Source organism: Solanum dulcamara, chromosome 1, assembly GCF_947179165.1.
Source record: "Solanum dulcamara chromosome 1, daSolDulc1.2, whole genome shotgun sequence".
Lineage (NCBI taxonomy): Eukaryota > Viridiplantae > Streptophyta > Magnoliopsida > Solanales > Solanaceae > Solanum > Solanum dulcamara.
The window spans coordinates 66,217,609-66,241,641 of record NC_077237.1 but is presented as its reverse complement, the minus strand read 5'-3'; the positions used below and the strand labels follow the sequence as shown (position 1 = coordinate 66,241,641).

The 24,033-nt window shown below is 35.6% G+C and overlaps 1 pseudogene; it reads left to right on the top strand.

The window, feature by feature from the left end:
* The first annotated feature begins 16,568 nt into the window (after positions 1 to 16,568).
* Positions 16,569 to 23,747, top strand: LOC129893653 (uncharacterized; annotated as a pseudogene).
* The last annotated feature ends 286 nt before the right edge of the window (positions 23,748 to 24,033 follow it).

Sequence of the window (24,033 nt, the reverse complement as noted above, 5' to 3'; positions counted from 1 at the left end):
TATAACTTGAACTGGAGGCGAAGCAGTGAAACGTTGTTTGACATGCACTAAGAATATCTGCTATATGTGATTTATGATTAGCATCTAGTAAGCCTTGAAATTAGCACATAGTTTGATGGCTCGTATAAGAACATTGATATAAACTTTCAGGGTGATGTATGTCAAACGTTACACCAGCTAGTCTTTTGAAAATTTCTCTTAAGTTTTGAAGTGCTCCTAATAACTCAATTGCTTTTTCAACGATGGTTTCATATTCTTAGGATTTTCCAGAAGAGTGCAGCATCAATAAGCTTATGAACCATGAGAAACACGAATCTTTCAAATAAGAAGGTAGAAGAGTAGGATGACAACTGATAATAAGTTTTTCTTTTATTATCCTTTTAAAAAATACATCGTTGCAGTAGCAACGAATTTCACCCTTAATTTTTTTTTTTTTAAAAATACACGTCACTGCAGTAGCAGTGATTTTCACTCTTAATTTTATTTTATAAAAAAATGCAACTGCAGCGATTTTCATCCTTAATTGATATTATTTTTTTAAAATCCTTGTTTGTAGAGTGAGTTTGTTAATTTAATATGCTTTTAAATTTTTAATTCGCTGTGCAATATTTACCTGAAGCAAATTATATAGTTCACATGGAATGACAAAAAATAAAGTGAAGTTGACATGCAATGAAAAAAAAAATAAGAGATAAAAGATTACTCCTCAGTAAACGATTTACTCAACATTTTTATTTGTTTATGCAATTGAATAATTTGCTCTATATATTCATGATCAGTTTCATTATTCGTTTAACTCAAAAATTCAATCATTCTCCTTACTCGAAAATTCATTCACTTTATTAAAAAATTCAAGTTTTTTCATTTGTCTAAAAAAGGGCGAAATCCATCGGTGACCTCCTTAAGTTGGCACCAACTTTCACTTAGACACCTAAATCAGGAGATGTTCATTTTAGACACCTCATGTAGGGGTCCGCTGTGTCATGTTGACACTTTTTACACAGTTGACACTTCGCGTGTTTTGCACCTATTTGAGGCGCGTAAAAGCTCTTTTTTTAATCTGATGTGGCATTACACTTGGCCTATAACGGTAATATCTCTCCCATCTATGTATTTATACCCTTTCTTCTTCAATTTTGCCCTAAATTAGTTTTTTTCTCCGATTTGAAAAAAAAATCAGTTTTCTCTCTTCTTCTTTGTTTTTCTCTCTTTCATGTCGAGTTTCTCCAACACTTCCATGTCGAGTTTCTCCAACACTTTCATGTCGAGTTTCTCCAACACTTCCATGTCGAGCTTCTCCAACTCTTCCATGGCCTCTTTGGATGAATGTCGATATTATAAATGTGGTAATGAAGCATTATTAAAAACTTCTTGGACCCAACTAAATTCAGGTCGTAGATTTTTTACTTGTAAAATTTCAAAGGTAAAGTAATTCTTTATTTTTCTTAAAGTTAATTAAATAGTTAATTTTGGGCTTCTAATTTTTTTTTTCTGATTGATTTTGTAGAAAATGGGTGGCTGTGATTATTTTTATTGGAATGAAGACCGACACCCTCCTCAAGCAAATAAGGTGATCTGGGGTTTGTTGAAGAAAGTCAATGCTTTTAATGAAAAAATAAATTGAGCAAGAAATCTATTTATTGTTGGTGTCATCGCTACTAGGTTGGTATTGTTTGGAATATGAACATTGAAGCCTAATTGTTAGAATGCGTTGTGTTGTGTTGTTCAGGTATATGTGGTGGTCTATCATTATGTATAAGTGGTGGTCTAGTATTATTTTGATGTTGTTGTTGCTGTAAAGTTGTCTATGTAATGAAATGAAACGAAATGAAACTAAACTTCATGTTTTGGATGAAATGAAACTTCATGTTGTTGTTGTTGCTGTAAATTTCTAGCTAGGCTACATTTGTATGTATTTTGATGTTATTGTTGTATACAATTCACAACTTTGTTGTCACTCAAAATATAAACAAAAATATTCTAAAAACGCAGCAACACTTGTGACAATTTAATACCAAAAACATTTAACAATATCACAATGTAACTCAAAAACATGCTCCACAATGAGTTCAAAGTTAGCATTATGCTAAATACCACGATCAGTAGATCAGTTTAACAAGGCGACAACCATCAAAAGTGTTTAATAGTACCAAAATAAAGCAAAAATAATAATTATTTGGTGATTACATTACATAGAAAAAAGTATTCAAAGCTGGTGCTGCTGTTACTTCTTCTTTTTGTTTGCCATTTGCTGTAACTGGGAGGTAGTGACAGCATCTCTGTTTTTCCATCTCAAGCATCTAGGCTTAAAATCAAGGTCTATGCCTATTAAACTTGCATCCTTAAAATTTGAACCTGTTGGTAGAATTCTTTGACTTGAAGTCTCTGGCTGTTTTTATAAAAAAAGAGAAACCAAAATTAGTAAGTAAGCTACACTTGTGAAGATTAGTATGTAACTGTCACGATCCAGCTCCGTAGGCCGTGACGGACGTCCAAGCCGGACACTCGCGTGTACCCCTGTTAACTATAAGTAAACCACGCTTAACCTATAATTTGGCACAACCCGCCTCTTGAGGGGTCACAACTTATAATAGACAACATAACACATAAGCTGACGAGGCTGTCATAGCATGTGGGATCGTCCCATTATATGCATATATGCGAGCCGACAAGGCTGCCACGACAAAGGGAATGTCCCAAAATATAAGTCATATAGACACAACCAAACACACATATATACACAACCCACACACATGTCTACAAACCTCTAAGAGTATTAACGGTAACATATGGCGGGACAGGGCCCCCACCGTACCCCTGAATAAAAAAATATATACATCAAAGGATCAGTACCAAAAGATAGGCTCCGATATAATAGAGCTTTTTCCAAACTCGCTGAGTGGAATTCTAAGCTGGCGGATTCCCAAAACGCGAATTTGTACTTGCGAGCATGAAAATAGCCCCCCAAAAAGAGGGGGGGGAGTCAGTACGATATATGTACTGAGTATATAAAGCATAACATATCATAAATGGGATCACATCTGAAGTAGAGATTCAGGAGACAAGCATGATACTCAAGAAATCATTGTACTTGTAACCTTATGAAATAGAGTCATGCATGTTTATATCATATATCATATCTGGCCCATTATGAACTCAGTAAATCTTTCATATACTTGTATCATATCTGTTAGTGCCGAGGAACATACAGCCCGATCTATATACATATAATAATGCCGAGGAACATACGGCCCATTCCATATATATATACATATCATACTCGGCCCTCTAGTGAGGGGCTCGGTGGACAATGCAGTGAGCTGTGCACGAATACATATCCGGCCTGAGACTCGATGAAAGATGTGTTATAGTATATACGAGCAGAGTAGTGAGTAACCATATGCAATTTAAATCATCATCTGAGACTCAATAGAAAAAGTGGAATACCATCGTGTGAGGATCAGAATAGTGATCACCCCAAGTGCCCTCTAAATGTCATTAGGGGCCATATCAAATGGAATCTCAGGAATCATAAACATTTATCAGGATAATGCCAAACAGCTTATGAAATCAGAGACCTTTGTCATCGTAAAGTCCTTAGGAATAGGAGCTTATACTTCCAATTACTATTCAACATATAGAAGGCTCAAGGGCCATAGCTCAACTACTTAAGAGTTTTAACATCAAACAGAGACACGAATAATGTTCAGAACTTGTGAATGGAATTGACCCAAAGCTCATATCATTCACCACCCACATCTAAGACATTCTAGAAGAAAGAAGGGATAAGCTTTACATACTAACTACTTTTCATCACATAGAAGACTTGAGAGGCAATAACTCAATTATAGAGGGAGTTCTAACATAAAGAAGTGGGTAAGAGTTATGAATCATACTCGGAGCTTTATGGATGAAATTATTCCCACCTTTCATATACAAACCACTTATGGCTAAGACATGTCAAGAGAAAAGAAGGATAGCTTTACATACCTCTTATGGATTAATCGTAACTACGGTTGCTTCGTCTCCCTCTTAACCTATTTAACACGAAAGTAATACTAATATTAATAACCTTTGACTTTCCATCTTCTAAATCTACAACCAATCATCCATAGGAATCATTTTCTCATTCTCTTTTCTCGACTAGTCTATTAGTTAGTTAAGAAGTTAACGGAAATTAGGCAGCATCTCCCCTATAACTTGCCCTATTCGATCTTGCAATTATCCTCTGATTAACACAGCCATACCAACAACAACCACCACCATTCATATACCATAAAACTACTCCAACGTTATTTAAAATGAGTTCCACACAGTCCACCCAGAATCACAACATCAAAATACGGTTTTTGATCTTTATTTTGTAAAACTACAACCATATGGAATGAGACATGATGTGGCTGCAACCACTAGCACCCATACCCATTTAACCACATTTCCAGCCCTTTAACAAACACAAACTATTCAAATATAAAACCATGATAATAACAACAATACTCAACTTTAATCCAACTAGAACGACTTTAATTCCGTTCGTTTACAACGTCAATCATAATTATTCAATTTTCTTACTTCCAACTTCATTTAACACAAGTAATATTTCCATTACAACATCATTAACTCCAATTTGAAAGGAAGAACCTTATTACTTTGCTGAAAATCGACCTCGAGAGCTCCTCAATGTGGCTGAAAATTGGTGGACCGTTCATTGCACTTTCTTGCTGCCCCAACAAGTAATTTATGTTGTTAAACACCTTCATGTGATCGAAAAGTACCTTAGATAATTAATTTATGGATCAAAGTTTGAGACCTTACCTTGGTGCAGCTATGCTGTAGCTCTCTCTTCCTTTCTCTCTAGTTTTTTTTTCCAAATTTTTCCAAGGTTGAAGATGAAGAAATGACTCCTTAGTCATCAATATATGCATGTATACCCTTTCTTAGAGGGTGACACATGTCCATCTCCTAAGGGTGACACGTTTCCAGCCCTTATTGGGCCACCTCATCCATGCATCTTCCCCTTGGCTGCCACGTAGCGGGCTGGGGTCCACCCAAGTAGGTGCATCACCTACTTGGTCCAAGTAGGTGAATTACCTACTTGTTACGACTAGGTGCACTGCCCCCTTATTTATCTTTTGTGGGTTCGTAATCTCATCTCACTTTAAGAACCTGTGTAGTCCTTGCTACTTAAGCTCGACATGTACTCAAGTAGCTTAATTATGTAAGACATCCAAGTCGGTAACTTATGCAAGTAGGTCGATTACCACAACTCATTACTTGTCTTCGAACTCCTTCCAAATTCTTCCAAACCTATTTTCAACCCTCACTACTCACATAGTACTTCATAGATAACATAGATCACATGACAACCTTTCAGAGAAAAAAAAGTTCCGATGTACAAAAGTGCGGGGTATAACATCCTTCCCCCCCTTTAGAACATTCGTCCTCGAATGTTAACTAGTCTTATAAGGTTTTTCAAGGATTTTAGGAAATCTCTGCAATAGTTGTCACATATAAGCCTCTTATTAATCAATGCAATCAATAGGGGTTTAGATTACCTATAGACATAGGGAATAAGTACGGATATTTATTCTTCATCTCTTCCTCAGCTTCCCAGGTAATCTCTTCTTTATTCTTATTTTGCCATAATACTTTGACGAAGGCCACGTCCTTGGTACGCAACCTTCTAACTTGTTGATCAAATATGGCGATAGGGTGTTCTTCATATGATAGTTCTTCTATCACATGGACATCATCCATGGGGAATACTCTAGAAGGATCACCAGTACACTTGTGAAGCATCGACACATGAAAGACTAGGTATACTGCTTCCAACTCCGATGGTAGGTCCAACTCATAAGCAACTTTGCCTATTCTGTGAATACTCTAATAAGGACCAATGTATCTTGGGATAAACTTCCCTTTCTTGCCGAACCTCATTACCCTCTTTATGGGTGACACCTTCACGAATACCCAATTATCAACCTGAAACTCTAAAGGTCGACGTCAATTATCTGCATATGATTTCTGTTGACTCTAGGCTGCTAATAACCTTTCCTGAATCATCTTGACTTTATCCACAGTTTGCTGAACCTGGTCTGGTCCTATTAGTTTTGTTTTACCAATATAAAACCAACCAATAGGTGACCTACACTTCCTGCCATACAAAGCCTCGTACGATGCCATTTGGATGCTAGAATGATAGTTATTATTATAGGCAAACTCAATAAGTGGAAAATAATCATCCCAGCTGCCTCTGAAGTCAATTGTACAGGCCCGCAACATATCTTCTAGATTTTGAATAGTATGCTTGGCCTCTCCGTCAGTCTGAGGGTGAAATGCTATACTAAGATTTACCTAGGTTCCCAATCCCTTCTGGAATGATCTCCAGAAGTTAGCTGTAAATTGAGCTCCTCTGTCTGATATAATAGACGTGGGAACCCCGTGAAGTCTTATTTTTTCCTTGATATACAACTTCGCATAGTCCTCAACCAAATATATAGTCCTAACTGGAATGAAATGGGCTGATTTTATCAGCCTATCTACAATAACCCATATGGAATCATACTTCCGTAAAGTGAGAGGTAAGCCTGTAATAAAATCCATATTAATTGCTTCCCATTTCCAAGTCAGTATTTTCATCTCTTGTAACAGTTCGCCAGGCTTCTAATGCTCACTCTTAACATGTTGACAATTCAGGCACTAGGCTACGAACTCTTCTATTTCTTTCTTCATTCCATCCCACCAATATAAACATCTAAGGTCATGATATATATTGGTTGATCATGGATGAACAAAATAAGGGGCATAGTGTGCTTCTCCCATCACCTGCTGCCGTAGCCCTGCAATCTTAGGTACACAGATTCTACCTCTATATCTTAGCACTCCGCTAGGTGTGATCTCGAATGAAGTATTTTCCTTTTGAAGAGCTGCATCCCTATACTATGCCAGAACAGGGTCCTTGTATTGGCACTGCTTTACCTCTTCCATGATAGAGGACTCAGCAATTTCTCAAACAGAAACTCTACTATCACCCGAAGTAGCCAAACAGATGCCAAGGTTAGCTAATTGACAAATCTCGCGGACTATCTATTTTCATTCTGGTGGCATATCTGCCAAGATACTCATCGATTTGTGGGTGAGTGCATCTGCTATAACATTCGCTTTTCCTAGGTGGTATAGGATGTCAACATCATAATCTTTCAGCAGCTCCAGCCACCTTCTTTCTCGTAAATTTAGCTCCTTTTTCTTGAAGATGTATTGAAGACTTTTGTGGTCCGTGTAAATATCAACATGCACGCCATACAGATAATGTCTCTATATTTTCAAAGCATGAATCACTGCTTCTAACTCCAAATCATGGGTAGGATAATTTCTTTCATGCTTCCTGAGCTGCCGGGAGGCATAGGCTATGACTCTACCATGTTACATCAGTATACAACCTAGGACAATACCAGAATCATCACAGTAAATAACGTAGCCATCTATTCCTTCAGAAGGAGTCAGAGCAGGGACCGTAGTCAACTTATCTTTTAACAACTGAAAGCTTCGTTCACAAGAATCGGTCCATTGGAACTTAGCCGCCTTCTAAGTTAGACTTGTTAAAGGCGCTGAAATAGAAGAAAACTTCTCTATGAATCTCCTGTAGTATCCTACTAGCCCCAGGAAACCACGTACCTCAGTAGGTGTTGCAGGTCTCGGCCAAGTCCTTACGGCCTCAATTTTATGTGTATCTACTTGAATGCCATCCGTTCTAATAACATGCCCCAAGAATACTACTGAAGTCAACCAAAATTCATATTTAGAAAATTTAGCATACAATTTTTGGTGTTGGATCACCCCAAGTACCATCCGTAAATGATCTGTATGTTCCTCTTTCGATCATAAATAGATTAAAATATCATCAATAAAAAAAATTATAAACGAGTCTAGGAATGGATTGAACACCCGATTCATTAGATCCATAAACATTGCTGGAGCATTAGTCAGCCCAAAAGACATTACTCTAAACTCATAATGTCCATATCGGGTTCTGAACGCAGTCTTGGGAATGTTTGCTTCCCTTACCCGTACCTGATGATAGCCTGACCGCAGGTCTATCTTCGAGAACCACTTGGCACCCTGCAACTGGTCAAATAAATCATCAATCTTGGGAAGGGGATATCTGTTCTTTATTGTTACCTTATTCAACTGCCTATAATCAATACATATTCACAGCGACCCATCTTTCTTTCTTACAAATAGTATCGGTGCTCCCCATGGGGACGTACTAGGCCTAATGAAGCCCTTTTCTAATAGATCTCTCAGCTTCTCCTTAACTCTTTCAGCTCTGCGATTCCATTCTGTAGGGAGGGATGGATATGGGCTGAGTATCTGATAACATATCTATAGTGAAATCTATCTCCCATTCAGGGGGAAGACCTGGGAGTTCATCTAGGAATACATCTGGATATTCATTGACTACTGGCACTGACTGAAGAGTCGGTACCTCTGCTTCCAGGTTGTGCACACAAACCAAGTGATAAATATACCCTTTTCTAACCATCTTCCTTGCCTTGAGGTATGAAATGAATTTACCTTTCGGCGATGCTATGTTTCCTAGCCACTCGATAACTGGCTCGTCTCAGAACTGGAACCGAACTACTTTATTTCTACAATCAACATTAGCATAACAAGAAGCTAACCAGTCCATACCCATAATAACGTCGAACTCCGTCATATCTAATTCCAGCAAATCAGCCAAGGTATGAAAACCACATACACTCACCGAGCAATTTCTGTATACTTGCTTTACTATAATAGAGTCTCCTACCGGTGTATCTACCTCAAATGGGTCTATTAATTCGAGTTTTATTCTGACTCTACTAGCAACAAAGGGAGATATATATGATAAAGTGAAGCCTGGATCTATCAATACATATACATCCCGGGAGAAGATTGATAATATACCTATAACCACATTTGGTGACACCTTCTGATATCATCGGCTAGCTAAGGCATAGATGCAATTTGAAGGACTGCTAGCACTGAAAGTTCCACCATGGCCTCTACCATGGCCTGCTGATATATGAGCACCCTGTCCCATAGGACGCATAGTCACCGAAGAAGATGAACCAGCAACTGACCCATTAGGCTGAGCTGCACCATTTAGATTGCCCCTGAGTGGACACTCCCGCATGATATGGCCTTGACTTCCGCAAGTAAAATAAGCATCTATAGCAGCATGACATTCCCCAAAATGAGTCCTGAAATCCTGGAGCTTTGACCAGCTCCTAAATACCCTATGCTATGGATTCTCCTACCTGTGAAATATGGGGGTGCACTACGAGCTGGCTGGGAAGGATGCCTACTATACTGTTGAGGCTGCCCGCCTCAAAACTCTCCCGAATAACCAACCGACCTAGCTCTCTTATACTGGCCCTTATTATTATCTTTATCGGACCGACGCCTTCTGTGCCGATTCTCTACCCCTTAGGCATATGCCTGTACCCGAGCAATATCCATACCTGGCTGAGAAGCCATGACCATACAACTAACAACCAAATAATGATCCAACCCCATTATATAATGATGCACCCTATTAGCCATATCAACTACAATAGTGGGCGCATACCTCGCCAATGAGTCAAACTCAAGGCTATAATCTCTAACGCTCCTGCCATTCTGCCTCAATTGTAAAAATCTATCAACTCTGGCTCGTCTTATTTCTGGAGGTAGAAAATGTCCAAGGAAGCATCCTTTAAGAAACATTCATCAAATCTTGTTATTCTTCTATATCCTTCCTTCCACCCCTTTTTCAATGCATCCAAGCACACATAGAAGTATACAAACAAATTCTTTCCTGGTGCAGTTTCTCTGTCCATTCTTACCCAAACTACCAGAATTGGTCTGTTTTATAACCTCAGCATAATCACATAATCTTGCAAATTCCATATTCCATTCACTCATGGATTCTCTAAGAATCATAAGATTTTCCTTGTAACAGATGGTCCTACCCACATACAATCCTAACTTCTCCCTGTACAATTCTTGTATTTCCCAAATCTTTAAGGATGGTTGTTTAGTTATTTCATCCTTGAATTTGTTTGCTAGAAATTTATTTGTACATATTTTATTCTTATTTGATGGAGAACACATGTACATGATGGTAGTTCTTGATCAAAAAGTTACCATAATCTTTATCCATTGCAACATAACACAACCATTTATATTTTTCTTTGAATTTACATTTAGCCCTCACTCTATGAGCTTCATTGGGCCTTAACTTAATCTGATAATTATATTCTACTGCATAATTTGTCAAAGCCTTTCTAAATTGTTTAGCATTTTTAAAAATCATTCCAAGTTCAAAAATAACAACTTTACATTCATCATCATACCTGACCTTTTTACTCTTCCTTCTTCCTGGTTGATTAACACCCCTAACAGCTTCTACATCTAGCACATCTGTGCTATCATCACTATCACAGTTTGAGCTATCAATATACTCTTTATCTCCTCCTAATATACCAACATATCTATCCTTCTTATTTCTTCTAATATCTTCAAATTCTCTATCAATACCAGCTTCATCTACTGGTATTTCATTAGGTACTTTATTTTTTCTCCTAGGATTAGAATTTTTTTTATTCCTCCTTTCAGCTCTAAAGGATCTCAATTCTTCATCAATATCTGAACCATCTTCATCAAAAATGACATTTACATCTGAGTCACTACTAGGCAGATCTGACTCAGCCTGAGCCTCATTTACATTTGAAATAACCTCAGTCTCATTCACATTTGAAACAACCTCATTCTCCATATTTCCATCAGTAGTTACATCCACAGATTCATCAACAGAGGCTGTCTATGCTAAAAGACTTGCTGGAGTTGGCAATTCCTCTAACTCATCAATTTCATGGACCACATAGACATAAAGGTCATCACCATCTATTAAGTCTTTCACATAGTCTAACAATTGAATATCAGAAGTAACTTGGACAAATTCATTATTAATTTCATTTTGACAATAAAATCCCTTCACATTTGTGTACCCAAGGTCTTTAGTGTATGAAAGAAACTCGAGAAGGCTAAAATGATCTTTATCAATGGCAACGACAAATACATCTATTTCTACTCTGTAAGTAGGATTAGGGTCTGCATAACATGACCTCAATGATGAAAACATATCAATATATAGTCGTCCATATCTCAAAAAGAAGACCCCCAACACAAGAAAATACCCAAAAATCTCCTTACTTTATCAGTGCAATTTCCAAAAAAATAATAATCCTAGTTACAGAATGCTAATAAAGAGAGTAGAAATAACCAGAACATACACCTTCTTCAAGAATGAAATATACAAACACAAGATGTAGTTGATAAAACCTTCGATTTCTCCAATGTCAAAAAGCTCGACAAAATAACAATCTCCAACATTTGATTTCAACCTTTAAACCTGGAAATTGGCAACATAAACTAACATAATAGTTAGTACTAACTAAGAATTGAATGAAAATCAAGAAAGATTGAAAGTTCATATTCTTACCTAAGGTTTTGATCGGGGAACTGAAGAAGAAAAAATGGGAGTTGAAAGATCAAAGTTTTACCCTTTAAATTTAGATCCACTATGAAGTGGAAAGAATAATGAGTTGGCATGATTTAATTGGCCAACTAATCCATGTGAAAGAAATTGTAATAGACACGCTTGAGTCCAATAATAGATTATTTAAAATGTCTCAATTTGACACAACGGACTCCTACATGAGGTGTCTAAAATGAACATCTCCTGGTTTAGGTGTCTAAGTGAAAGTTGGTGCCAACTTTAAGGGGCCACCGATGAATTTCTCCCTAAAAAAGTTTAATCTTTTGATTAATGGATGATACTAAAGTGAGAGTAGATTTACATTGGGGTGGTAATATTGTGCATGAAGGGAGTTCTAACGATACAATTGACGTCTTATAGTAGTCTACATGTTTCCCTTATCTCTTAAATATGAGCGTTTACAGCGTTTATTAAGATATAAAATGGGTATAAATAATCTAGAAGATGTAGTTGTTACTATTGGGTGATATCCACTTACTTTACGTTTGATGGACGTCCAATGTATGATGAGACATGTATTTGAAATGTGATTCCTTATCTTTATTTCTTCATGGTGTTTAATGTTTTGATAATCAAATTAACGTAAGGACGCTTGATATGTATGTATCAATTGAGTGTTGTCCTATTGTTCAAGAACCCATCGATAGTGAGTTTGATATTTGTGATACTACATATTCAAATTTAAATATTGATTCTTCAAGAAATGTAGTCTCGGAAAAAAATAATGACAGAAGTTGAAAGACAATCACAGTATAAAGGTTTGAATTGTAGTTTGTCTGATTACAATATGGAAGAGCCTAGCAATGCTTGCATGCACTTGGATAGTTTGAATTCGAGTGATAGACATCATCCTTTTCAGCCTGATTCAATTATTAGGTAAATAAAGTGATATTTTTTTATTTATTAAATTAAAAATTATTTTATATATAATATATTTATATTGTTATATTTTATAGGTGTGATCAATCTGAAAATGCAGTAAATTATTGTATACAAATTGTGAACAATCATGTTATGGGTGATGATCGACCTGGTTTGTTGGATAGTGATGAACCTTTGGAACATGAATCAACAGAAAATGATGAAATGTATGATGATGAAGATGATGCCAATATGCATAATACATTCATTGAAGATCAAAACATTAATCATCATTCTACTATGATTCTATACTTAGATCACAACTGAAGAAAGTGCAGAAAATTTTATCTATACAAGAGATGATGGTTCTATTTGAACTGCACTTTTGAATTCAAACAATCCTAAATTAATTCAGTCATGTTAGATTGTTGCAATCTTATTTTTTTGTAGTATTTTTTTTTATTAATTTTATATCACTTAATGTAATTTTGTATATGCAACTAGGTATGATATTTATGAATAAGAAGCAAATAAAATTTTATGTAAGAGTATATAGTCTTGCAATAAAAAAGAAGTTTCTTTGTGATAAGTCCAACAGTAAGAGTTGGAGAGTAATTTGCAAGCGTTATGAGTTGGGGTGTAATTGGACGATTCGCTTTAGAGAGATTTTAAATGGTTTGTGGAAAGCAGAAAAAATGATTGTACAGTAACATGATTACCACTTCATTGATATCATATGTGATGCAAAATTTATATATAAATATTAAAATAGTCCGTGAAATTATTAAAGAAAAACATCATTTCGCTCCTAGTTATAGGAAAGCACAAAAAGGCTGAAGAAAAGCATTTCAAATGATTTATGGTGATCTTGAAAGTTCATTTAAGACATTACCTTGATACATGACTACACTACAATTATCCAATACAGGCACTATTATTGAGTGGGAGCATCATTCTACAACAATGCAAGGTAAGCAAAATTTTAAATTTCTTTTTTTTTTTGGATTTTAAACCACGTATTGATGGTTTCAAAACTTGTAGCCCTGTCATTTTAAATCAACGACACACATCTTTATGATTTGTATGATATGAAACTATTAATTGTGTTTGGAATCGATGCAAATGGAAATATTTTTCCACTTGCATATGCTTTTGTTGAACGTGAGAGTTTTGAGTCTTAATCATGATTTCTCAATTTATTGTGGACACATGTTGTTTGTGAGCGACAAGAAATCGGCCTCATTTTTGACTTTCATCAAGGTATTTTGCAATGTTGTAACACCCCAAAAGTTTTTTAGTGAATACTTGGATTTTTGATTTATCACATCTTGATAGAAAGGATATATTTTACTTTGCACTTCTTGAATATAAACTTGACGACAGTTGAAACTTGTTTGAAGTGTTATGGTGTAGTTATATAAATTACTCCTACTATGATTATCTTATAAAATTTATTAAATGGATTAGATATTTATAAAAGTGGGCAGCCCCTTTTATTTTATTTTATTATTTTAATCTTTATCTTACTAAGTAAGATATATACCCTTGGTTCTTATCCTCTCCACCACCCATCCAATTTTGTTTTCTCCAAGGAATAAAGACACCAAAACCTCTCTTCTCTCATAATATTCATCCACTAAATCAATCATCAAGACTTGCCTTGGTTGATCCCCAAACAACTCCACACGATTGAGGTAAGTAACAAACCCGTTTTTGGACTGTACTGCTGTTAGTGTGTTTAGCATATTTCCTTGTATAAAATTCCATTTAAAGTTATTCAAGATGCCACAGAAATCTATTTCAAATCCCTACAACTTTCATTCAGGGGCCAAAACCCAATTTGTCTTCTATCTACTCGAAACTGGGTGGGGAAGTACAGGGTTAGTGCTGCCCAGAATTCTATTTTGCAAATACTGCATGTACTGCTGTTAGTATTTTTAGCATATCATTTTGTACAGAACTGATATAGGGGTGATTATAATTTTCCTGAAACCTCAAGACATATATCTATAACTTTCATGGGCCACAAATTCTATTTTTGCCATTTATCCTTTTAAAACTGAGCGATAGTACAAGACAGTAGTACTGTCCAAAATTCCTATTTTGATAGTTTGGGTTGATTTTCACTGATGTTCCTATTTAGTTTTGATGTGCTGAACCATTGAACTTAAGTAGATATTTGATTGTGTATTTAAGGTATATATGCTCTTGTACAAGCTAAGAGGAATTACTTGACAAAGGGGATTTTGGTTGGTCTATGGCGTAGACGATTCGAACTTCATAAATTATGATAGAACTTATGTTATCGTAAAACACCAAGGTTTGTGTATAAACTTGACCTTGAAATATCTTTATCTTCTGAAATTTTTGAAATATATTGATGGGTTTCTTCCGTACTCTTTATCTTATAATATTGTATGGTTATTATCTCAAGTATGGCAAAGCTTTCGTTAAATATTCCACATGTACGAGTTGCTTGATCATTTTACATTCTTGTTGGGTCTTTGTCCTTCTTGTTGTGGTGACTTTATCATCGATATAGGCATGCCTCTTAATTCAGATCTTTTCAATCTTGACTTTGGATTTGTATTTCATCTTGATGATGGACGTTTGTCCATTCTCGAGTATGAGTGGAAAACCATTTTCAACATGGCTCTTGATTATTGGGTGATGACCCTTTTTGCTTCGGAGCTTCAGTCCTTCTTGATATGGTCTTCGAGCCATCTTTATATTTATTATGCTTAGTATAATGGCATGACGTACATGTTGGGTGAAATTGGTTATTGGAAAAACACTCTTGAATTGATTTATGAGATTTCTTGACACTTGAGCCTTCGAATATTGATATCAATATTTTGAAACTCTTCGAGGTTTGATATTTGATATTTGATATTTTGATATACTTGGTTACTTGATTTGTTTTGTCTTATTTAGCTACCTACTACGGATAAGGAAATTAGAGATTCTAATGGCTCCAAGCCCAAGGTTTATGCACCACTAAGCTTTATGCTTAGCGATAATTGTTTTCTATGACATGTAATGTTTGGGAAGAGCACTTAAGGTTGCCATTTGGAGTAGCATTTTTTGGAGATTTAGTGAAGATCACATTTGCATATGCATCTAGGTCTTGTAAAATTTTGGGGACTTGTACATGATCCATATGTCACATTTATGTATGAAATCTTGGAGGCTTGTTGAACACAAGACTATATGCTGGTAACTTGAACTTGGAGATACGTTTTTCTATTTTAGAGTGTACTTTCAACCCAAGTCATGCCATGTATTGGGTTTATATTTTGACTTGCAATTATGAACAAAAGAAGATGCTAGTTTTTGTAATAATCAGAAGTTTGAGTTTCGTGTTTCTTTTGGAACCCGCAATGGCGTTGATTTGAAAATATAAATTCCAAAATGAAGTTCTTAAATGTGGACTACTTGAGAAGGGCATTACCATAATAAATTGATACTCTGATATTGTATTTCATTTAAGAGATTTTTTTGGAGGGTACAGTAAAAAAAAAACGTCGCACTTTCAGCCCTTTTTCGCATGGGCCTATTTTCACTATTAAATATTTTGTGAATATCTTTTGGCATAAATTCCTCCTAAACATTTTAACTATTAAATTAGCTTTTGTTTCGTAAGTGGTGTCCTCACAAGGGGATGCTGCAAGTTTGGTATCAGAGCCTAGGTTTATGATTCTAGGACTTTTGTTGTGACTTTTTGATATATTTGTTCCTTTTTTTCTTGCATTTTTTTGAGTGTATTGCGCATATGCATTATGAACATGTTCCTAATGCAATGTGATCTTCCCTTATATAGGAATTAAGTCATGACCTCTTCTTCCTATAATAGACCTATGAAAGTCGCTCGAGAGGGTTTGAATAAGTCTAATGCCCAACCTCACTTTCAAGAAGGGGTTGGAGAACAATTTTCTAATTCTAATCTTCCTCGTACTAGTGGTTCTGAAGTGGGAAATAATAAGGTGCAAGATTTGGTCCATACCCTCAAATGAATCATAGTACTCCTACTGTTGATCCTTCTTTTCAACAAATGACTGGTTTCTTTCATCACATGGCTAGAAGAATTCCCGACCCTAATGAAATAAACTTTGAGAAAATGAGAAAAATGGGTGGAGTTGAGTTTGAAGGAACGGTTGATACTACGGATGTCGAGCAATGGTTGGAGTGCATGGAAAGAGTATTTGAGCAACTAGAGTGTTCAAAAGCTGCCAAATTTAAGTATGCTATTTCAATGTTACAAAAAGATGCTTATGACTGCTGGGTACGTGTACCGAATGCCTAGGAAAGACCTCCTATTCTTACTTGGAATGATTTTGTGAAAGAATTTCACATGAAGTATGTCCCACCTGCTTATCATGATGCAAAGAAAAATAAGTTCTTGAATCTAGAGCAAGGGAGTATGTCTATTGTTGAATATCAACATAAGTTTCTTAGGCTTTCTCATTATGCTGGTGGTATTATTAATAACGAAAAAGATAAGTGCAGGTGGTTCGAATACGATTTGAATAATTCCATTAAAAAATCTATGGTGGTCCTACAACATGAGAACTTTTGTAAATTAGTTTCAACTACTCTTACTTGGGAAAGGATCGACAAAGAATAAGCTAGTAGAAATAAAAATAAGTTCAGAAAAGCTGATGCAGATTTGGGAGGTCTATCTAAAAGGGGAAGGTTTGACAATTCCAAAGATGGCAATGTTCACAAGTCAGCCCAGCACAAGAAAGATAGATCACATTTCTCTACTGCTAGCACTCCAAGCTATGGATAAGGCAAGAATCGTATGCCCATTTATGCTCAATGTGGAAAGAATCACTCTGGTACTTGTAGGAGAGCTTATGGTACTTATTTTATTTTTGCGAGCCTTGATCATAAAGTGAAGGATTGTCCTAATCCTAACCCTACTTCTTCTCCATGTATGGAAGACTCAGTTCAAAAACCTACTACCATTCCTTTTCAAGGGAATAACAGTGCAAGATCTAGAAACACACAAGCAACGAGTATAGATGGAGCCAATCAAGCTAGTGGGATAAGAGCTACAATACGAGATTATGCTATGAGACAGAGGGATGACCAAGATGGGATGAACGTGGTTGTTGGTAAATTTTACTTATTTGGCTTATATGTTGTTACATTATTTGATCTAGGTTCTACTCATTCCTATGTTTGCTCATCATTGTTTTTTCCTAAAGATGTGAAATCCGTGAGACTTGATTGTGGTGTGCTTGTCCAAAGTCCCTTGGGTCAACAAGTTGTTTGTAATAAAATCTATCGAGGTTGTCCCTTGGTGATTCAAAATCTAGTATTTCCTTCTAATTTGATTAAAATGCCTTTCCAAGATTATGATGTCATTATCGGTATGGATTGACTTCATAGATACCATGTGGTAGTGCATTATAGGTCAAAGCGTGTGACCTTCATATCTCCTTCATTTTCACACATGATTGATCGAGGTAAAACATCATTGACCTTAAATATTATCTCTGCAATTGTAGAAAGAAAGAATGTTAGTCATGGTTGTGAAGCTTATATTGCTCATATATTTGATACACACCTGGAATGTCCAAGCCTTAAGGATATACCAGTTGTGTGTGAATTTCCTAATGTTTTCCCCGAAAGGGAAGTTGATACACACCAGAAAGGGAAGTTGAATTTCCTATAGAGGTTATCCCTGATACTACTTCTATTTCTATAACTCATTACCAAATAGATCTAGTGGAATTAAAGGAGTTGAAAATTTAATTGCAAGAACTTCTTGAGAAAGGTTTTATTCGCCTAAGTGTTTCTCCTTAGGGAGCTCCTGTTTTATTCGTGAAAAAGAAAGATGACACTCTTAGGCTTTGTATTGATATTGAACAAGGTGAAAATTAAAAATAGATATCCACTCCTAGGATTGATGATATATTTGACCAACTAAGGGGTGCTAGGTTGTTCTCAAAAATTGACTTGAGTTCTGGGTATTACCAATTGCGGGTATGTGAACAAGATGTCCCTAAAACTGCCTTTAGGACTCAATATGGTCATTATGAATTTTTGGTGATGCCATTTGGGTTGACAAATGCTCCTGAGGCATTCATAGATCTGATGAATCGCGTGTTTAAGCCTTATCTTGATCAATTTGTGGTGATCTTTATAGATGACATTTTAATATATTCCAAGAATAGTGAAGATCATGAAATTATCTCCAGATTATTTTGCAAATTTTGGAAGAGAAAAGGCTTTATGCGAAGCTTTCCGAGTGTGAATTTTGGGAGGGTGAAGTGTGTTTTCTGGGAAATATTATGTCAACTGAAGGTGTGAAGGTGGATCCTGGTAAGATCCGTGCTATTATTGAATGGAAACCGCCTAAAAGTTTAACTGAAGTAGGAAGTTTCTTGGGCTTAGCGGGATAATATAGAAGGTTTGTTAAAGGCTTCTCCATTATAGCCTCTCCTTTGATCAAACTCTTGAGGAAGGATGTCAAGTTCGTATGGGATGACAAATGCCAAGATAGCTCTGAAAAGCTTAAATCCTTATTGACACAAGCTCCTATACTCACTCTACCAACTGAAGGAAAAGAGTATGTGATATATAGTGATGCATCTCATCATGGTTTGGGTTGTGTCTTGATGCAAGAAGGGAAAGTGGTTGCGTATGTCTCCCAAAAATTCAAACCACATGAATTGAACTATCTTGCTCATGACCTTGAGCTCACTGCCATAGTGTTTGCTTTAAAAATTTGGAGGCAGTACATATATGGAGAAATGTGTCATATTTACTGATCATAAGAGTTTGAAGTACTTGGTTACTCAAAAAGAGTTGAATTTGAGACAATGTAGATGGCTTGAATTCATTAAAGATTATGAATTTACCATTGACTATCATCCCGGTAAAGCCAATGTGGTTGCAGATGCTCTAAGTCACAAAGCCTTTGCTGGTTTATCTCTCAGTCCTTTGGCCTTATTTCTTGAATTATGAGCCATGAATGCTTGTCTTGCATTTAATTCTGATGGATTTATTGTTGCTAGTTTGTAAGTCAAGCTAGTTCTACTTGAATAGGTGAAAGAAGCACAAAAGTTAGATGAGAAGCTTGTGAAATTGATCAAAGAAGTTCAAATTTGAGGAAAGCTTGATTTTAATTTAGGGGAGGATGGTGTTCTATTTTATCAAAATAGGTTATGTGTTCCAAAAGATGACAAATTGAAGAAACAAATTTTGAATGAAGCAAATACTTCACCATATGCAATGCATCCTAGAGGTACCAAAATGTACCAAACCAACAAAGAACACTACTGGTGGAATGGTATGAAGAAGGACATTATGGAATATATTTCTAAATGCTTAGCTTGTCAATAGATAAAGGCCGAGCATCAAGTCCCAATAGGTTTATTACAACCCTTATCGATACCTAAGTGGAAATGGGAAAGAATTACCATGGACTTTGTTTTTGGGCTTCCATGCACTCAAAGAAATCATGATGCAATTTGGTTTATTGTTGATAGGCTAACAAAAAGTGCTCATTTCTTGGCCATCAGAATGGACTACCCACTTGAACGTGAACTTGACGACATTTGAAACTTGTTTGAAGTGTTATGGTGTAGTTATATAAATTACACTTGCTATGATTATCTAATTAAATTTATTAAATGGATTAGATATTTCTAAAAGTGGGCAGCCCTTTTTATTTTATTATTTTCATCTTTATCTTACCAAGTAAGATATATACCCTTGGCTCTTATCCTCTCCACCACCCCTCTAATTTCATTTTCTCCAACGAATAAAGATACATAAACCTCTATTCTCTCATAATATTCATCCACTAAATCAATCATCAAGACTTGCCTTGGTTGAGCCCCAAACAATTCCACATGATTGAGGTAAGTTACCAACCCATTTTTGGACTGGACTGCTGTTAGTGTGTTTAGCATAATTCCTTGTAGAAAGTTCCGTTTTAAGTAATTCAAGATATTATAGAAAGCTATTTCATAGACATACAACGTTATTTTAGGCCCCAAAAACCAATTTGTCTTCTATCTACTCAAAATTGGGTGGGGAATTACAGGGTTAGTGCTACCCAGAATTCTATTTTGCAAATACTGCATGTACTGTTGTTAGTATTTTTAGCATATCATTTTGTACAGAACTGATATAGGGGTGATTATAATTTTCCTGAAACCTCAAGACATATATCTACAATTTTCATGAGGCCACAAATTCTATTTTTGCAATTTATCCTTTTAAAATTGAGCGATAGTACAGGACAGTAGTACTGTCCAAAATTCCTGTTTTGATAGTTTGGTCTGATTTTCACTGATGTTCCTATTTAGTTTTGATGTGCTAAACCATTGAACTTAAGTAGATATTTGATTGTGTATTTAAGGTATATATGCTCTTGTACAAGCTAAGAGAAATTGTTTGACGAAGGGAATTTTGGTTGGTCTATGGCGTAGATAATTCGAACTTCGCAAATTATGGTAGAATTTATGTTGTCGTAAACACCAAGGTTTGTGTATAAACTTTACCTTGAAATATCTTTATCTTCTGAAATTTTTGAAATATATTGATGGGTTTCTTCCTTACTCTTTATCTTATAATATTGTATGGTTATTATCTCAAGTATGGCAAAGCTTTCGCTAAATATTCCACATGTACGAGTTGCTTGATCATTTTGCATTCTTGTTGGGTCTTTGTCCTTCTTGTTGTGGTGACTTTATCATCGATATAGGCATGCCTCTTGATTCAGATCTTTCCCATCTTGACTTTGGATTTGTATTTCATCTTGATGATGGACGTTTGTCCATTCTCTAGTATGAGTGGAAAGCCATTTTCAACATGGCTCTTGATTATTGGGTAATGACCCTTCTTGCTTAGGAGCTTCAGTCCTTCTTGATATGGTCTTCGGGCCATCTTTATATTTATTTTGCTTAGTATAATGGCATGACGTACATGTTGGGTGAAATTGGTTATTGGACAAACACTCTTGAATTGATTTATGAGATTTCTTGACACTTGAGCCTTCGAATATTGATATCAATATTTTGAAACTCTTCGAGGTTTGATATTTGATATTTTATATTTTGATATACTTGGTTACTTGATTTGTTTTGTCTTATTCAGCTACCTACTACGGATAAGGAAATTAGAGATTCTAATGGCTCCAAGCCCAAGGTTTATGCACCACTAAGCTTTATGTTTAGCGATAATTATTTTCTATCGCATGTAATGTTTGGGAAGAGCACTTAAGGTTGCCATTTGGAGTAGCATTTTTTGGAGCTTTAGTGAATATCACATTTGCATATGCATCTTGGTCTTGTAAAATTTTGGGGACTTGTACATGATCCATATGTCACACTTATGTACGAAATCTTGGAGGCTTGTTGAACACAAGGCCATATGATGGTAACTTGAACTTGGAGACATGTTTTGCTATTTTAGAGTGTACTTTCAACCCATGTCATGCCATGTACTGGGTTTATATTTTTCCTTGAAATTATGTACAAAAGAAGATTCTAGTTTCTATGATAATCGCTAGTTTGAGTTCCGTGTTTCTTATGGAACCCACAGTGGCGTTGATTTGAAAATATAAATTCCAATAGGGCTCTTGATTCTCTTGATTATTGGGTGATGACCCTTCTTGCTTCTGGGATTCGATCCTTCTTGATATGGGCTTTGGTCCATTTTGATATTGATTATACTTAGTGTAATGGCATGATGTACATATTGGGTGAAATTGGTTATTGGACAAACTCTCTTGAATTGATTTATATGCTTTCTTGGCACTTAATCCTTTGAATGTGGATATCAATATTTTGAAACTCTTCAAGGTTTGATAGTTTATATTTTAATATACTTGGTTACTTGATTTATTTTGTCTCATTGAGCTACCTACTACGGATAAGGGAATTGGAGAATCTAATGTCTCCAAGCCCAAGGTTTATGCACAACTACGCTTTATGCTTAGTGATAGTTATTTTCTATCGTAGGTAATGTTCGGAAAGAGCATTGAAGGTGGCCATTTGGAGTAGCATTTTTGGGAGCTTTAGTGAAGATCACATTTTCATATGCATCTAGGTCTTGTAAAATTTTGGGGACTTGTACATGATCCATATGTCACACTTATGTCTGAAATCTTGGAGGCTTGTTGAACACAAGGCCATATGATGGTAACTTGAACTTGGAGACATGTTTTGCTATTTTAGAGTGTACTTTCAACCCATGTCATGCCATGTACTGGGTTTATATTTTTCCTTGTAATTATGTACAAAAGAAGATTCTAGTTTCTATGATAATCGCTAGTTTGAGTTCTGTGTTTCTTATGGAACCCACAGTGGCGTTGATTTGAAAATATAAATTCCAAAATAAAGTTCCTAAATGTGGACTACTTGAGAAGGGCATTACCATCTTAAATTGATACTCTGATATTGTATTTCATCTAAAAAAAATTTCGGAGGGTAAAGTGGAAAAAAAATGTCCCACTTTCAACCATTTTTCACATGAGCCTATTTCTTCTTTTAAATATTTTGTAAATCTATTTTCGCTATTAAATATTTTGTGAATATCTTTTGGCATAAATTCCTCCTAAACATTTTAAGTATTAAATTAGCTTTTGTTTCATAAGTGGTATCCTCCCAAGGGGATGCTACAAATGTATTCAATCTTTTGATTGGTTGAGCCTACCAACACATATCACATATTTGTGTTCAACACTTAAAAGAAAATTTTAATTAAAAAATTTTAAATGGTGAACTCAAAAAGTTGATGTGGTTGGCTTCTACAGAGCATCATAAGAAAGAAATTTGTGCAATGGATCCAACAAATCCAAACATTGTCCCTTGTAACATATGTATGATTAAATGATTTTCCTTTGAAAAAATAGACAATGTATAAGGATGATGGTCGTAGATGGGTTGCCATGACGATAAATGTGTCTAAGTTGTATAATGGCTTGTTGAAAAAAGCTCGGGCATTTCCTCTAACTGTCATGGTTCGCATGATGTTCAAAGCTTTTGTTGATTGTTTTGTTGAAAGAAATAACTTTGCTGTCGCATTACTTCAAAGCAACATGATATAGCCTCTTGCAATAGATAAAAAGTTTAATAATTATTATCAAAGATCCAAGGGCACGTTGATATGATGACTTACAACATTGGTGATGGAGTATTTGAAATTATTATTTTTGGTCATGATGGTAAAGGTTGAAATGTCCACAAAGTTTGCAAAGGATAAGAAATATTCATGTGAAAAATGGAAAAACTATCATATGCCATGCTCGCATGTCATTAAATTTTGTGGACTCCGTGAAATCTAGACAAAGTCATATTTAAGCAAATATTACCGTGTAAAATATTACATAAACATACACTGGGACATTTATCTCTGTGGGTGATGAAGTGTATTAACCGCCAATTCCATTTTATTTAATTGCGAACACTGTATCCAAGTGTGCAAGTAAGAAGCCGGCTTAAGAATGATATGGATATAGCTCCTGCTTGAATGTCTAGAAAATGTAGTGTTTGCATTGAAACATGTCATACAAAGGCGCGATGTCCTACTCGATTTTAAATATATTGTTTATGTCTTTAAAATGAATGTAA